Source organism: Triturus cristatus, chromosome 2_2, assembly GCF_964204655.1.
Source record: "Triturus cristatus chromosome 2_2, aTriCri1.1, whole genome shotgun sequence".
Lineage (NCBI taxonomy): Eukaryota > Metazoa > Chordata > Amphibia > Caudata > Salamandridae > Triturus > Triturus cristatus.
In genome coordinates, this window is record NC_140582.1 from 170,139,032 (window position 1) to 170,155,594 (window position 16,563).

At 44.9% G+C, this 16,563-nt stretch overlaps 1 protein-coding gene across 1 annotated transcript in view; it reads left to right on the forward strand.

Annotated features, from left to right (window-relative positions):
- Nucleotides 1-16,563, forward strand: part of GRID2 (glutamate ionotropic receptor delta type subunit 2) — a 2,613,212-nt gene that overhangs the window by 506,092 nt on the left and 2,090,557 nt on the right. The window lies entirely within an intron of this gene.

Sequence of the window (16,563 nt, forward strand, 5' to 3'; positions counted from 1 at the left end):
TGAAGCACCACAAGCTCTATTCATTAGCCTGTGGCCCTAACCAATTTAGCGACCAGATCTGCTGCCTGTGCGCACTCAGCGCGACATTACTGCGGGTACTGATGCCATACCCACCACAACCTCAATAAATGATGATTCACAACTACGATTGAGGTCATATACAGAATATAGTTAATGCCTCACCCCCTGGATGCTTCGGACGCCTAACACGGTTGATGAAGGTCACCCCCTCCCACCCCCTGTCCTGAGGAAGATCCGCATGGCTGAGGTTTAAATTACCCCTCTTTGCCGTCAAGTCGGATCAAAACATCGACAAAATTCCCCTATGTGATCCTGGGTCACCCCCATTCCAACCAAGAAAAAATCTTCTGATTTTGATGTGAATTGCCAAACTTTATCTTGTGATTGGCCAGGCAACAACAAACTGTTCTTCAGTATCAGTTCTATGTAGTCTTTAAAACTCTATATCCCCCTAAACTTTGAATTTTTTGACACCCTTGAGCACTCCTTTACACGTTCCCCTTGGAACAACCTTTCTTCCTTTTATGACCCTCTCCATTTTTCTGAACCATGTTGTGTCTTTTATCAATTGAATAAATATTAATTGTTTTGTAAATTGGTTGTTGCACATCTTCTACATTTTTGCAAATGCAAATGGTTGAATATAAACTGTGAGCTGACATTTGCTAGCTCTGAAATGTTTCAACTGATTATTGAGTTAAACAAAATAAGTTCCTCTTGAATTATTGGTCAAGGACCATTGTTCTCTGTATCAATCGAGACCTCAACAGTGGCCCGTCGCCTTTCTCAACCACTCTGAAAATGTGTATCCTTCCGCACTTCTCTTAAGGGATGTAGTTTAGGGGAGAGCCCGCCCGGTACACTTCGCTCCACAGGCGGTTGGTGAAGTTTTCACGGAACTGAAGCGGAGTGCGCAGTGGCAAAACTCCACAAACTCCGCCGACAGAGCGGTGTTTACTACCCACCCCTACTATTTACAAGGGAATCTCATTATTCCCCATACAACAGAAGAAGTTGATATGTATGATTTTTCTAAAGAAAATAATAAAAAGGAATAACTTGCCTGGGGTATATTTGCCCCTCTGGTATGTCTATCAGTAATGCTAAGACACTGTTCCATCTCACAACTTCCCTCCTATTACATAGTTTAGTACCATCTGTGACACCAACAAACAGAAATTAACGTTTGTTTTTTTAACTATAAACCTCTCACAAAAAATTATACATGGTCGTTTTTAATGCAGAGTAGAGGCCTGCGCTTCTTCCATGAACTTGATATCCCTATTTTGCACTATTTAAATGCAGCGGTAATGCACCAATGTGAAAGTGTGGTAAAAATGGGTGAAATTTGCAGGCTAGGCTGCAATGTGATGGCAAAAACAGAAAAGAACGTAATGACGAGGTCAATCACTGAACCTTCTTTATGTAAAGCAATGCATTGTTTTAATTTTTTTCGATATACCAAGTGGCATCACTATTGATTTCTCAGATCTCTGAGTACAGTCAATAATGAGTAAGAACAGGAGCAATCTGGAAACCAACAACAACCCTGGCAGAAATGTTCAAAACAGACCCATACTGCAAGATGTCATGACTGGAATGGGGCCGCGGGACATGGTTGGGTCATAGCATTTCCTGCTCAGAAATTAGACCCCGAGTCCACAGCTGACTGCCCTCCAGAAAACAGCCAAATTGGCAGAATGCACTTTCATCCCCATTAAAAAGACAATCAGGAATTAATCATTTCTTACTTTTATTTCAGTGTATAATGAAAGCCAAACAGACTAGAGGTGACTGTTGCCACAGCTCTCCCACAGTACATTGGAATCATTTCTGAGGCACCGTTCTTTAAGTGGCCATCTGGTGAACGATTTCACATCTTATCAAAAACATTGCCGACATCCTCAAATAAGCAAACATTTTGGAATGCCTATTGTTGGTAATTATTAGAGATGCTGGACTGAGTAATGGAAACTGTGCTGGCGCATGAGCAATTTAAAACAGTTCAACCCTTTAATTTACAACAGCGGTCTCCAACACCACAGCTTGATCTTCTTTAGGTTGACTGGATCTTTGCCACTGCTTTAGAATGGAGCATAAAGCAATATCGAAATTTAACACTACTTATAATGTTCAAACAATAATGATAGTTGCAATGAATTTTGAAAGCTTTATCTTTTTAGTTCTAGTGGTTGGGGTTAAATCTTTATTCAAGTTCTAAATGATAAAAATCCATTTACATAAATATCAAGAAAAATTATGGTTAGCAGCAAACAGGAAAATATTACAGTGTGTTCCATAAAAGAAATTTACCTAAGTCCCTATTCTACTCTAATAGACCCTAAACCATCAGAACCCATGAGGACTTCTGTGGAAAAGAGTGAGATTTTTAAGGAGTATCTAGAAGCAGTATTCTTTTTTAGTTGTACTTCTCCGGAAGAATACTTCTGGAAAACTCGTCTGAGTATTCTCTCAATCAGGAGTTAATCACAGCAATAGTTGTATATTTACAGAAAATTTAATAAACACCATCAGCAGTAGCTTACAGTATAAAAGGGACAAGAATGGTCACAGCGTAATTAGCCTGGACCAGTCTAATCAGCATAAATCTCTCTGCTCATGTCTAAGAAAAGGGTGGCGGATGTGCAAGTGCAAGTGGGTCTTCTCTAACTAGGAACACATATATTAAAGACAGAAGCATATGTATCCATCTTCTTTGGTGTTGTGCCATCTTCAACCAATGGTGATAGGATCATCCAATGGTCTGCCACATCCTTCTTCATTCCCGTTGTAACATACGAGAACAACTAACATTATCTTCAAGTAGCATACTAAGTTTTAATTGCCTATGTACATTGGTTTCACATCAAGTTCCCACGAGAACCCTGCAGCTTATTTTATTAGCTATTCAGAATTCCACTGTGTGGCAATCAACTAAAGCAGAAACAGTCTAGTTGCAACTTTTAGGGATCCACATCATAAGCTCCACATTTCCCTGCATACATTTTTGTTTTAATTAATCTGTTGGTATTTAATATTGTGAACAAGCGACAGCTAATATTTAACCAAACTATTGAGAACATGTAGCTTAGGAGGGAAAGAAATCCTTAACGAATTCAGCACATTTTATGAGTGTTTTCTACGGTTAACCTGAATTATGTATTTAATAATGCACCTTGCCACATTCTGTTAAAACATTTTAGAAAGTTAAAATTAATGAAATGCAGCTGATGAGGCCTAGCTTAACTTGATAATGAAAATACAATAGAAATTGATTGTTACTACAAAAGAATCAGGCTAAACATGTTTATAGAAAGACCCATTTTTCATTTTCTTTTTCTTTAAGTATAACTTGTGTTAATGTTCTCCAAGCTAACCCTATTATCAGCTGTTATTGCTCTGTGCTGGATTGGCACTTTAAAGTATTTGAGGACCTGCCAGTTCTCCATTCTGAACCAATGTTTGCATTGTATGTAGTCAATTTTTTTTTTCAATTCAAGAATCTTTATTCGGTGATTAAAAAACACCATAAAAGCACACATACATATACATAGATAAAACGGCATTAAATATTAGTCAAGATCCTTGTGCATAAATAACAATAAAATACTAACATACAAGGCTGTAAATTTAAAACAGGGAGTCACAAGTCTTTTAATCCTCTCCCCTCGTCTTCCTTAGTCGGACCGCAACCTTGATAAAATTCATAACACAACACAAGGTTAGCGGGTCAGAAGCTTTTTGCAAGTAGATTAGTGCATCTCTGGCATGTTCCAGGTGGGCCTTTTTTAGGATGTCTACTAGGAATCTATGCCTGGGCATTGAATAATAGGGACAGAGCAAAGTAAAATGAAGGGAGTCCTGCGGAGACCGATTGTCGCAGCCGCAGGGTCCCTTCTGCTCGATTGACATGGTAAAACCTGCTGGCGAGGCCAACATAAAAGGAAGTAGGCTCAGTCTGAAACGGCACATAAGAAATCTGTCCTGTGTATTGTGTACAAGATACAGGTAGGGCTCCATACCCTCCACACTCTTCACCAAAGTATGAGCCCTTATTGACTTTTTTTCCCCTTCAGCCAGAGCACGGCATTGGGTTTTCCGCTCTAGGAAAATTTCCCCTACTTGTTTCTTGTGCTGTGCTGAAATGGTGGTGGGGTTCTTGAAGAGGTTTCCAAACCCTAGTTCCTCAAGAGTGTTTCTCACATATTTGAGCCATGGGATGCGCATGCAGTGGGTCCTACCTAGGCAGTCCAGTAAGATTTTTCTACTTAGATGCGCGTCTGGATTTACCCAGATTTTTAGCCACGCCACAATTGGCCTAAGTTTTAACAAATCGACCAGATATGGCCTCCCTAGCTCCCTGTGAGCTATGAGTCCAGCAGTGCTGGGTGGTACCCTCAGGATAGATTTCAGATGTTTGTTCTCTTCCTGGTCAATTCTAGAGGTATTCACGAAGCCCCAAACTTCTGCCCCATAGCTTACTTTAGCGCATGTTATGGAGCCGTACAGGTTCATCACCTGTTCCGGACTCCATCTGCCCAACCTCCTGCCATATCCGGCTATTGCCCCATTAGAGGCAATCATTTTGTTACAGCGCTCTTCCACCAAGGAGTTAAATTGAAGAGCACCATCAAAGGTTACTCCGAGATAGGAGAACGTTTTAACCTCCTCTAAACAATGGGAGCCTATTGTGTAAGAAAATTTTGAGGAAGGTTTTTTGCCTGCCAGGAGCACGTAAGATTTGCTTAGGTTGACAGATAAGTCCAGATCGCTCATAAACTTGACGAACCCATCTATCAGAATCTGTAGGCTTCGTGGTGTACGCGCCAGCAAGACCGCGTCGTCTGCGTAAAGCAGGACAGGGATTTGCCGCGTCCCAACCCTTGGGGAATCTGCCTTTAAGCCCAAAAGAAACTGTTCCAAATTATTAATGTAAAGGGAGAACAAAAAAGGGGCAAGAATACAACCTTGTCTGACTCCACTTTTGCATGGAAAGGGGTCCGTCAAACCTCCCTCCCTGTTAAATCTAACTCTAGCCGTGGTGTCGCTATGCAGCTCTCTTAGTATGGTAATTAGGCCGCTCTCGATCCCCATCCCTGCCATCATGTCCCACAACTTCCCTCTGTTGACGTGATCGAATGCTGCTGCCAGGTCCATGAATCCCATATAAATGGGTTCCTTACTGGCCAGAGTATATTTGGCAGTCAGCATATATAGGTTCAGGCATTGGTCGCTGGTGGACCTCCCTGACCTGAACCCATATTGAGTGTCCGAGAAGATGTTGTTCTCTTCGGTCCACTCGGACAATCTGTTCAGGAGTGCCCTTCCCAGAAGTTTAGCCGAGACGTCAATCAGGGAAATAGGCCGATAACACTTGGGGTCGTCCTTGTTGCCCTTTTTAAAGATTGGCACAATGATCGCTTTAGACCATGATGGAGGGAGACCGCAGGTGATAGCAGTGTTTAGGACCCTGGTCATCAGTGGGGCCCAAAGATCTATATTACTAAGAAAAAGGTCAGGGGGAATTCCATCTGGGCCCGGGGCTTTATTCTTAGTTAGACTCTCCATCCCTGCCGTGATCTCCTTAAGGGTAAATACTACCGGAGGAGCCTGACTTGGGGTTACTGATGACTCTACGTGGGGACCCGATTCATGGTTATACAGGCTCCTAAAGTGTGTGACCCACTGCTCCGGGAGGATGTTAGCCCCTATCTCCGGAGAATCATTTTCTTGAAAGGTCGGTTTATTGATGATTCTCCAGAACCCCGCTAGGTCCCTTCTTTCCCCTGCCTCTCTCAGATCTGCCCAAGCTTCTGCCTGCAGGGTGAGTTTCCTCCTTTTGGTCTCTTTTTTATATTTTTCTCTGCATGCCCTGATTACTTGTGGATCTCGTGGTTTTGACTTAAGGGAGCATTTCAGTTCCCTCAGTGCCTTGGAACAATCTTTATCAAACCACCGGGGATTGACCAGATTACGCGTGGGCGCACTGGACCTTAGTAATCCGTCTATCAGGTTGGCAATATGGTTAAATGCTTCTAATAACCTTGGTCCCTGGACTTCCAGATCCAAACATTCATTTATGGCCAGCAGACCCTTATCGCTCAGGTTTTTATAGAACTTTGCCCCATCTATTTTGGACCATTTCAGTCTCCTGCCTTGATCGGTGACCCTCTCCACGATTGAACGATGGGCATTGGAGCCAATACCCGCCCTATATGCGAGCATTAAAACAAGCGGGTTATGGTCGCTGAAAGTGTTCCAGTCTATCCCTACACTGACTACTTTATTAACCAGGGATCTCGAGACCAGAATATAATCTATAATAGACGAGCAGCCCCTGCCCTTAAAAGTTGGTGGGAGTGTACCATCCGACTGTGGGTCTACCATATTAATGGTGTGCTCTAGGTCGTACTTAAGCCGAAGCAACCTAAGAGCCGACCCAGTAGGCGAATGAGAAAAATGCGGTCCCTTCTCAATTGGGCATTGCGCCCAATCTGTGTTCTTTTTGACCAGTGCCGGACAAAGGTGACAATTAAAATCCCCCACCACAAGCAGTCCACCAGACGGTCCCTTATTCTGGGATATGATTTCTTTTCCTAACCTTTGGTCGAGTTCAGTTAATACCGGGGTGTGGCTATTTTCTAACTCGGTGCTATATATGTTAAAAACAGAGAAACGTAACCCCTTTCCCTGGAACCGAACCGCCTGTATCCCATATGAGAACCAGTCTGGAAAGGACCAGGTGCCTGGCCGGTCTAAATCTACATAGATGGACAAACCGCCCATTGCTCTCCCTGAGCTAGATTTTCGGGCGGGAACAAAAAAACACTTGTACCCCTGCAGATGGTAGTTATTCTCCACAGCCCATGTCTCCTGTACACATATAATGTGAAATGTTCTAATGAAGTCCACCCATTCCTTATTGTTGAATTTGCCCGCTATACCCGCTATATTCCATGAGATAAGTCTCACACCCTCTCCACTCCATTCAGCACCCCCCTGGGCCCTTGGTCTTCTTTCCCACATTAATCTTTGCATTCCCTGCCCATGTCCCCCTCCTGTCTTGTCTACAACTATTTCCTTTGGCACAACGCAGTTTGGTTCCCCCTCACCAACCACCTGGGTTTGCTGAGCCTTGGATCTTTGCTCCTCCAGTCTTTCTACCGTACCTCCAATTTCTATACAACCCTGGGGGGCATTGTCTGTCTGTCAATCGACCCCTTCAAGGCCATTTAGGCAATGGAACCGGTTATAGGAAAAAAAGGGTTGTTCAGGTCGGCCAAAAAACGGCCTAGGGTTAAAGGCCTGGTGACTCCCCCTCCTGCCAACCCTCTCCCAGTTGTCATGAGTTTGGGGTTGCTGAGATAGGACTGGGATGATGGGAAAAAAGAACGACACATGGAGGGTTTGGATGGTGGATTCCCTAGATCTGTTTTTCCCTTGACATATATGGGACACCGTTCCTGTGTCCCTAAAACTCACCAGTATGCAGTCCCCTTTAATGGATTTTTGTGTTCTTCCCACCCATGGTACCCTTCTTACCATTATAATTTCGTTATTAAAGTGTGTCGGGAGGGGTCTATTTATGTTTAACCACTTGATTACCCTACTTTTTAGGGCACAAAAGTCCTCCGTTTCACCTTCCTCAAGTGGGGGGACACCTGCCATAACGACAGTAAACGCATTGGTCTCTGGAGGTAAATTGGGTCTGCGTGGTCTCAGGGTGAGCTTCATTAAAGGGGTCGGGGTGCTCTTGTCTACCGGCTGTGCCGGGGGTACAGATCCTAAAGGAGGGTTGGGCATATTGGTGTTAGGGGGCTTAGCTGTTGCAGGCTTTGGCCTTGTGGGTTGTTGCGAGGGTGCCACATTCACAGCTTGTGGAGGGACTGGATTGGCGACACTATTTGCCGACTGCTTAGGGGCTACAGTGGAGGGAGTGGACTCTGATTGCCTTCCCTGTCTGCCAGCTGGAGTTTTCAGACTGCCCAATGTGGCCTCTAAAATGGTTAGTCTGATCTCAATCTTTTTAATACTCTCGCTGATCGGTAATAACAGGGACCTTAGCAAAAATTCTAGGTTTCCCAGCGGGACAACAGACAAGGGAATATTAGCAATACCAACTCCTGTGTCTTTTATCATAGTAGGAGCTGGATCCTCATGAGCAATGGGTTTAGGGTGTAAATCGACCAATGGTTTCTCTACTAATGTGGGGGTTTTTAAAAACTTCCCAAAATCCGAGTGTGGAACCTTGGGTTTGCTCTTTCCTTGAACTCCCCTCGATTTCCTCCTGCGTTTATTTGGAGGAGGTCCAAAGGCTACTTGTGTGTTAGTTGGCTTAGATTTAGTTTTCCTAATCTTCGAGGCTGGAGGGGCCGGAGGGGGTTGGGACACTAAATCAATGGTCACCCTTGGGGGGCTAGAACTAATTTCTGGGGCTATACTCAAGGCTTCAACTGGTGACATGTTAGTGCAATCCCTCAGCAATAGTGGGACATCATCAATTCGGGACAACTCCTCCCTTGGTAAAATAAGTTGGTCTCCGAGGGGCGTGTTTTTCATATAATCTATTGAGCGTCTCCGTTCTGCCCTTAACCTGGACAGATTACACTCTTTGTCCCCCTCCCCCACTGCCCGGGAGAAATAATTCTCTAGAGTCCTATTCTTTGCTCCACCCGGTTTTAGTGGGGTGCTCTCCCTTGCAGGGGACGGCATAATGTTCACAATAAATTAAACTCGGCGGGCGGCTCCACCGAGTGTAAGAGACCAGGGGTCGGAAGCACAATCCAAGAGGGTAGGCCCAGCCCGGCCACCTTCGGCCCCGGACGGCCACAGACGGTCCCGCCCTTGTCCCGGGCTTCTCCCGGCGCCCTCCCGCGCGCTCCCGCGCCGCGGAAGAAGCTGCACCCGATATAGGGGGAGGGTGCTTAGGGGGCGTGGCCAGCAGGGAGAGCGTCCAGGTGCAGGAACTGATGGCAGCACAGGGACTCCTGGGCAATGGAGTCCCTGATCCTCACCTGGCGCTCGCAGCCCTGCTCCCCGAGATTCAGGCAGCTCCCCTGTCAGGAATCAGCAACGATGCGCCCAGGCACACGGGCGAAGCGGGACCCGCGGAGCGGGTTCCGCGAGGTGCAGCCGCAGAACAAACAGCCCAACAGGAAGGACCTCGCAGGACAGAGCTCGCGCTCACAGGTCAGTCAATGTCTCCCAAAGAGCTAGGGACAAGCAGGCTCTTTTCAGCTGTGCTTAGGGGGCGTGGCCAGCAGGGAGAGCGTCCAGGTGCAGGAAATGATGGCAGCACAGGGACTCCTGGGCAATGGAGTCCCTGATCCTCACCTGGCGCTCGCAGCCCTGCTCCCCGAGATTCAGGCAGCTCCCCTGTCAGGAATCAGCAACGATGCGCCCAGGCACACGGGCGAAGCGGGACCCGCGGAGCGGGTTCCGCGAGGTGCAGCCGCAGAACAAACAGCCCAACAGGAAGGACCTCGCAGGACAGAGCTCGCGCTCACAGGTCAGTCAATGTCTCCCAAAGAGCTAGGGACAAGCAGGCTCTTTTCAGCTGTGCTTAGGGGGCGTGGCCAGCAGGGAGAGCGTCCAGGTGCAGGAAATGATGGCAGCACAGGGACTCCTGGGCAATGGAGTCCCTGATCCTCACCTGGCGCTCGCAGCCCTGCTCCCCGAGATTCAGGCAGCTCCCCTGTCAGGAATCAGCAACGATGCGCCCAGGCACACGGGCGAAGCGGGACCCGCGGAGCGGGTTCCGCGAGGTGCAGCCGCAGAACAAACAGCCCAACAGGAAGGACCTCGCAGGACAGAGCTCGCGCTCACAGGTCAGTCAATGTCTCCCAAAGAGCTAGGGACAAGCAGGCTCTTTTCAGCTGTGCTTAGGGGGCGTGGCCAGCAGGGAGAGCGTCCAGGTGCAGGAAATGATGGCAGCACAGGGACTCCTGGGCAATGGAGTCCCTGATCCTCACCTGGCGCTCGCAGCCCTGCTCCCCGAGATTCAGGCAGCTCCCCTGTCAGGAATCAGCAACGATGCGCCCAGGCACACGGGCGAAGCGGGACCCGCGGAGCGGGTTCCGCGAGGTGCAGCCGCAGAACAAACAGCCCAACAGGAAGGACCTCGCAGGACAGAGCTCGCGCTCACAGGTCAGTCAATGTCTCCCAAAGAGCTAGGGACAAGCAGGCTCTTTTCAGCTGTGCTTAGGGGGCGTGGCCAGCAGGGAGAGCGTCCAGGTGCAGGAAATGATGGCAGCACAGGGACTCCTGGGCAATGGAGTCCCTGATCCTCACCTGGCGCTCGCAGCCCTGCTCCCCGAGATTCAGGCAGCTTCCCTGTCAGGAATCAGCAACGATGCGCCCAGGCACACGGGCGAAGCGGGACCCGCGGAGCGGGTTCCGCGAGGTGCAGCCGCAGAACAAACAGCCCAACAGGAAGGACCTCGCAGGACAGAGCTCGCGCTCACAGGTCAGTCAATGTCTCCCAAAGAGCTAGGGACAAGCAGGCTCTTTTCAGCTGTGCTTAGGGGGCGTGGCCAGCAGGGAGAGCGTCCAGGTGCAGGAAATGATGGCAGCACAGGGACTCCTGGGCAATGGAGTCCCTGATCCTCACCTGGCGCTCGCAGCCCTGCTCCCCGAGATTCAGGCAGCTCCCCTGTCAGGAATCAGCAACGATGCGCCCAGGCACACGGGCGAAGCGGGACCCGCGGAGCGGGTTCCGCGAGGTGCAGCCGCAGAACAAACAGCCCAACAGGAAGGACCTCGCAGGACAGAGCTCGCGCTCACAGGTCAGTCAATGTCTCCTTGTATGTAGTCTTTGTTGCCTGCATGCAGTTGCTTTGGGTGTTTCACTGTGGGTTCAATGCCCACTTCTTATGATCTACACAATATTCCTGTCCGAAGAATGTCTCTGAATGTTTTAAGCTACATACATCGTGCATGTGTAGGACAAGCCCAATGACAACAAACACACTGCCCATGCAATGTCCATAATACATAATGCATGTAATCAATTTGTAACCAATCATAAATTGGCATTTAAATGCTAGTGCTTGGGTAGCTGGGCAACAGTACAAGGGCTGGGCTGAGTAAGAGTTATGGAGTGACTTGGGCATCGCTGTCATTTGTCATTGCGCACTACATTCTGTTCAGAGGGATATTAAAAGTACATCTCTAATGGTGCAGAGGAACAAAAATTGCAAACTTCCACGCGAAGACCAATAATATGTATGATTTGTGCAATAACTTTGTAAAAATGGACTGAGCTTGAGGTTTGGAGTAAACATTTCTGCCCTCAGATAAGTCAAAGAGACACAAAATAATTTTATAGTTCAAGTATTGAGAGACAACAAAGTAAAACATGAATTAGATCGAAATCTGATTGGGGAAATAAAATATGTGGTGAGAATGGATTATAATTAATGCTTTTAAGTTTTCACATGTAACACAATGCAAACATTAAAAAATACACAATGAAAATGTACTTAGCACTATCTCTGAAGGTAAAGATTTTTTTTTTAATACCTGGATCATCGATTTTTTAAGTCTTTAGTATCAAGTATTTGGGCTTTCACCCGTGGACGGCCACGTGAGTCCATCAATATTCAAAATATACCAACACTACAGTAGGCGTGTTCTTCTTTTTGAAGCGCTTGTATTACTGCTACAACCTCTGGCAACCTTAGGTCCAAAACTGGTGATGAGCACCTTTTTATAATGGTTTTATAAAGCCTTTCCTCACTGAAGTTACCATATTCTCGAAATTACTGACAAACGTGTTGCAACTTTTCTGATATTTTGTTATGTTCAAAGCGACACTTACACAACTCAGGCAAGATTGAAGAGCTAGGCCTTTAATCCAACTGGCATTAGCCTTGCATCTGGTCCCCTACACACACCCTCATTGTTGCTGCTACCTTACCGAGCCCTCTCACAGGTGCTTCACGCTGTCTTCATTCGCTGTCATCAAACCCTTGCTGAGATGCTTTTTGCATAATGAATACAGTATCACATAACATCTTCAAACTTCATAAGCATTTTTCAAATTTTACTGATACAGGCTTGTCACCTCATACTGTGGCACCGTGTGTCACACAGTATCAGGTCTCTGCACCAGGTCACCTAGTGAAGAGCCCAAATCACACAGTGAAAAGATGGTGAGCTACAAACCTCTACAGAGAAGACATTTCCCACTCATTTGCAGAGACTATGAGCATTTATAAGAATTCATTTAATCCTCCCCAGGACATGGTATGTGGCTTCAAAAGTCTTAAATTGGGTATTTTGGTTCTCCCTGCTGTCCTCAAAATATTTTTAGCTAACACTTACTTTCGTAGATATTTCAAAGTAATAATTTATTTTGCTTTTGTCACTGTTCCGCTGTACAGCCATTTCAGTTGAAAGGACTTTTAGTGCCTGATTCTTTTTGTTGTGCTGATATGTCACTTTCATTAGCAAGTAATATGATCGCTCCTCAGCCGGGTTTCATTGTTCATGACTTACCATCCACATCAACTAGGTCTAAGCCTTGTAATTACACACACAGAGAAAGAATGTCACGAACACGTAATAATTGAAGAACGTACATTGGCCTGACACCCTGAGGCAGCATGTTTGTTCCCTACGGAGATAACACAGCAGAATAACCTTGAATGATCACGATTTTATTCTGCATAATTCCTGTGCACAGATGGCACCCAAGATAATTGCCCGTGCCTCAAAAATAAATCAGCACATTGGTCGATTTCACTGTGGTAATGGAATTGCGTGTACTTGGTTATTGCTCTGTAAAACTATATAAGCAAAAGTATATATGTGCTTTTTAAAAATGTTCTCGCCAAAAACTATATGTGGAATGCTGCACAATATTACTCAACATTTGGGAATGGCATTCTCTATTTAAATAAGGATAGTACTATAATACTAGAATGTCCTGGTTGGGGCTAGATACAGGTGATTGAACACGTTCCCGTTAGTCAGTAAGAAGTGCTCATTTTACAAAGGGATGGTTACAAATATTTTTCACCAACCATAGGTATGTGACATAAAACACCTCACAGCTTCTGACAAAACCATCAAATCCATTGCCTCATACCAACTGCCAATCCAACCACATCCAACCTTCTAACTTCCTCTCATAGCCTCACGACAAACTGTGTACAATCCACATACATGGGTTCTTAGTCCTAACTCATATCATCAGGCCCTTTTCATCTGTTCATAGTCCTGAGACAAAACATAGTCCCAACCTAAATATAAACACACCGTAATCCCACAGCGCACAACAGCGCACAACAGTACAACATTGGTTCCACTACATTGAACTACCATGCCACACCTCCTCAGATAGACTGCAGTTCCTTCAACCAAGGTACATTGTTGCATTATATAAAATAATTGTAGGGCCTTCTTATTGAATTGAAAATAGGGTACTAGTATCTGAGGGCAGATTTACAAGCCCCCAGTGCCGCCAGTACATCACTTTTTGTGACGTACTGCGTGACTTTTCCTCTCCTTGTAAATACGGCCCCTTCACCCGCAGCACTTTGCGTTGAAGGGGCGTTCCATGGGTGTTGCTGTAGTTGTTCCCACGCTACACCCATGGAACAAGACACATCTCCAGATTTACGAGAAATCGCAAATCTGGAGATGCGTCTGAATGCTACGCCACCCTAGAGGTGGCGAAGCGAGGCGCAACGAGGAGAAATGTTTTCATTTCTCCTCGTTGTTTCCTCTTTCAATGTGTGCTGCATTCTACAGCACACATTAAACGAGGAAAATGCCTGTAGTCATTGTTTTGTGCAGGAAGGTGCCCCCTCCTGCACAAAAACAATCTCCCCATGATGCAGGCATCCTTGCACCCTGGTGAAGGGTGCCTGCGCTAGCGCATGGCTGCAGTTTGTGTGCCAGCACAGGGGGAAGCACAGAGATGCAACATATTATTGTAAATATGTTGCATCCCTGTGCTTCGGAAGTGCCGCAGCATGGCGCAGCCATAGGGCTTCCGGTGCCACACTGTGGCACTCCCATGTAGATCTGCCCCTTAGATTTAAAAAGAAATAGAACAGGCTTTCTTTGAGACGAGTTAATGATGGACGATAGAGTGGAGGCAATGTAGTGGTAGGCTGATGCAGAGAGAGGCGATATTCTAACATACAACCATTGTTTGACTTTACCATACCTCTTTTCCTATACGTCTAATTACAGAAGCATTAAGATATGCCACTTTGTTTTTTTAAATTTGTAGCATAATAATCCATTTACTAAAAGTTTTATTTGCGGAAGCTGTTCAAGCACAGTTTTTGCCTTCATTACTCCCATTCCCTACTGTAATTTGAGACTATCTTGTGGTGTAGAATTAATTTGCAGTAATTCATTTTCAAACGTTTCTTAGGCTTTTATACATTTGCATGCGAAAAACAGTTAAAAAGATGAATGTAATGTTTAAGATACCAAGAAAAACAGTCTATTGTTTTACCCAACGTATTTTATAGAACACGGTGTCTCTGATGAAGAAAGAAAAAATAGCATGTCCGGAAAATACCAGTATTTCTTTACTCTGATAAATGACTTTTTGATGTTTGACATGCCTCTGCAATTTTTGTAACATTTCTCTGGTGTGTTTAATTTCATTCTGCGAACGATAAAATATAATTTTCCCACAAACACCACATTTATAGTCATGTAACTTGAATATTATCCATCTTGTGAACAATAGTTATACTACAATCTTTTATTCAATTCGAGACTGCAAGGTTATACACACATTTTAATTCTTTTTCGGGTATTTGATATAATGCCTAGCATAGCTCCAAGTAGCAGATTACCAATTTACAGATAACATTATTGTAGCAGCAGCACGAATATACATGGAACAGCATGGCGCTGTAGATGAGAACAGAATACAGAAACCAGGATGTGAGGGAGAATGTGGTAGGTGAGATATGTGTGTGAGATATTACACATACTGTACAGCTCACTTTTCTTACATTATGCACATTTCTATTACCCGTATACACAAGCACACTGTTAAGCACAGGGATATGAGGTGATTTGCAAAAACCACAAAATGGGCTGTATGACACACTATAGAGGTGAAAGTTATTGATCAACAGAACATTGCATCCACAATAATGGCCGCCATTGTATCACCATAAGTATAGCTTTATTATTATAACGCCACATCTATTTACTTTGACTAATAGTGGTAGTCGATATTGTGGATAAGATATTACTGTAGGTCAACATTTTGATGCCGCATAAAGTTTTGTAAGGTGTTGACTTGAAGACTGGAACACCGAGCTCAGAGTTTCTGACCTAGCAATTTATTCCCTTGTCCACATTTTAAACTTAACATGTGTTGCCCTCTTTTCTTATAATCCTCTCTGCACTTAATCCACATAAATTATCTAGTACTGTATCTATGCATAATTTTGAGTCAACTGTTGTTTTTAAGAGTCCGTTTCACAGAAGGCCACATTTCCAAGTAAACTTCAATTTCTTTGTTACAAGGGCTGACTTTCACATCTTCAGAGATTGCTTCCCACCATGCTGCCCCTGCAGTGTCCTACTCTTTAATTCTGATCTTTCTCAAGGTATATGTCATCCTGTGTCCACCTGAAGTGCTACATCTCCTTAAGGTCCTATGGGATCACAAATGATATCTCACAACCTTCCCATGTAGTGCATGCTTAAGGTTTAATCTCACCATTTGTGTCCAAAATATATTCAATAAGTTCCCGTGACTTTACAATCTTCTTTGACAATCTACCCTTGCCTCTTGCGGTCTAGTAGTGGTTACTTGTGGCTTGAGATCTAAATGCTCTCCACTGCTATTTTGATTGATTCCATTCTCTAGGCAAGACACCTTCAAGACCCATGACCACTTTTTCTTCTATATTAATTTGTTTTCGGCTTAACAATCTTTCAAATATTTAACCTTTGATTTTTAGCCCTCATCTGCCACACACATGCAGTTATGTGCTTGCATTTTAAAGGCTTGTTTCCCTTCTTTTTCTTGTTCTTGGTCACCAGGTTCCCAACCTATTTCAAGTAAATCTGATTCCTTGGCACTACTCATCTTATTTGAACATTTCTTACTTTTAATTTCATAGGATAGCTTCCGAGGGCTCTGTAGACCTCGTATATATTTCTTGCACTTTGACATGGCCTAATAAGCACAACTTATGGAAATTAACTCTGGAAATGTCGACTCGGCTACGTCCCAAATCTTCCTTGGTGATTTCAACCTTCACTGGTCTAACCCCAAAGATCCCTCTGTATCCTGCCTTAAATCTATTTTAGATGGTCAAGAGCTGACTCAGCATTGTGACCAGCCAACTCATATTAAAGGTGAAATTCTAGACCTCATCATTCCCAAGGGTCAATCCATCTCATTGGACACCATTACCCCTTGCGATTGGTCCGACCACCACTGCATCCTATTTTATATTAACAGAAAGGATTCTTTGAGGAAGGCCCAACCAACGAAAACAAAGATTTGGAAAAGGGACCTCAGATCTATCAATTCTGATGAACTAGCAGCCC